The sequence below is a fragment of the Elephantulus edwardii genome, unplaced genomic scaffold (genome assembly GCF_000299155.1).
Source record: "Elephantulus edwardii isolate Elephantulus edwardi_28Jun2011 unplaced genomic scaffold, EleEdw1.0 scaffold00073, whole genome shotgun sequence".
NCBI classification, from domain to species: domain Eukaryota; kingdom Metazoa; phylum Chordata; class Mammalia; order Macroscelidea; family Macroscelididae; genus Elephantulus; species Elephantulus edwardii.
Genome location: NW_006399823.1, coordinates 377,465 through 379,017, shown reverse-complemented (window position 1 = coordinate 379,017; position 1,553 = coordinate 377,465).

Here is a 1,553-nt window from a genome sequence, read left to right as displayed (position 1 = left end):
ACAACCTGACAAGCATATCCAGGTCTACATCTGTTTGTTGAAATATGTCAGTTGATATTTCATCAATTTCTGGGGCCTTATTTTTTTTTCCAATCCTTTCAGGCAGCTTGAATTTCTTCCTTCTTCACCATTGCTTCTTGATCATATGCTGTTTCATTGAATTCTTTGTCAGCCAATTCTTTTTGATACAGTGACTCTGTGTACTCTATCTTCTTTTGATTCTTCTTGGATCCTTCATTATTCTTCCTTAGCATCTTTAAGTATTGCAACCTGAGACTTAAATTTGTTCTTAAATTCTTTCATTCTGAGAAATGTTGAGTGAGTGAGCTCGTCCACAGAATGCTTCAGAATTGAAACTTGAGGCTTAAAAATCTCCCTCAGTTCTTGTTCTCACTTGTTGCAGAAGATCAAGAAATACAGCCTTCGGTATGGATTGCATTTCAATGTCAAGAAAACAAAGATTCTTACCACTGGACCAATAGACAACATCATGATGGGTGGAGAGGAGATTAAAATTGTTAACAGCTTCATCTTACTTGGATCCACAATTAATATCCTTGGTATGAGCAGACAGGAAAAAAAGAAGACATATTGCCCTGGGAAATCTGCAGTTAAGGACCTCTCCAAATTTTTGAAAAGTAATGATGTCAGTTTGAGGACCAAGGTGTGTCTGATTCAGACCTCAGTCTTTCTGATCATTTGCTATACCTTTAAGAGCTGAACAATGAAAAAGGATGAGAGAAGAAGAATTGATGCCTTTGAGCTGTGATGTAGGAGAAGAACACTGAATATCCCATGGACAGCCAGGAGAACAAATGGATATCTTGGAGAGGGTGCAGCCAGAGTGCTCTTTGGAGGCAAGAATAATGAGGCTTCACCTCACACACTTTGGGCATGTTGATGGCAGGGGGGGGGCTATTCCCTGGAGAAGGGCATGATACTGGGAAGGGTGGAGGGTTGGCAAAGGAGAGGAACATCTTCTACCAGGTGAATTGACATGGTGACTGCTGCAATGGGCTCTTGTGTGTCAGGAAGTGTGAAATTGTGCAGGATAGAGCAGGGTTCAGATCTTTTGTTCATTGGGTCACTATGAGTCATACTCGATGGCATTTAATGACAACAACAACTTCTTAAAATTGGAGGAAGACTCTTCAACAACCTGCATTATGCAGATGATATGACCTTGCTTGTAGAAAATGAAGATGACTTGAGGCACTTAGCGAAAAAGATAAAACATAATCCTTCTATATGGATTACATCTCATCAAGAAAATCTTCACCACTGGACCAAAAGACAGCATCAAGATAGGTGGAGAAAAGATTGAATTTGTCAGTGACTTCTCTTTGATCCACAGTCCACACCAATGGTAGCAGCAGTCACCTCTCCAGAATGCTGGAGAGCAAGGATGCCAGTTTAAAGAGTAAGGTGAGTCTAAGCAAAAGGATGGTATCTAATTGTTTCCTTTGCATCTGAAAGTTGGACAATGAATAAGGAAGAATACAATGAATAATGGAAGAAAAATTGATGCCTTTGAATGGTGGTGTTGGAGAAGA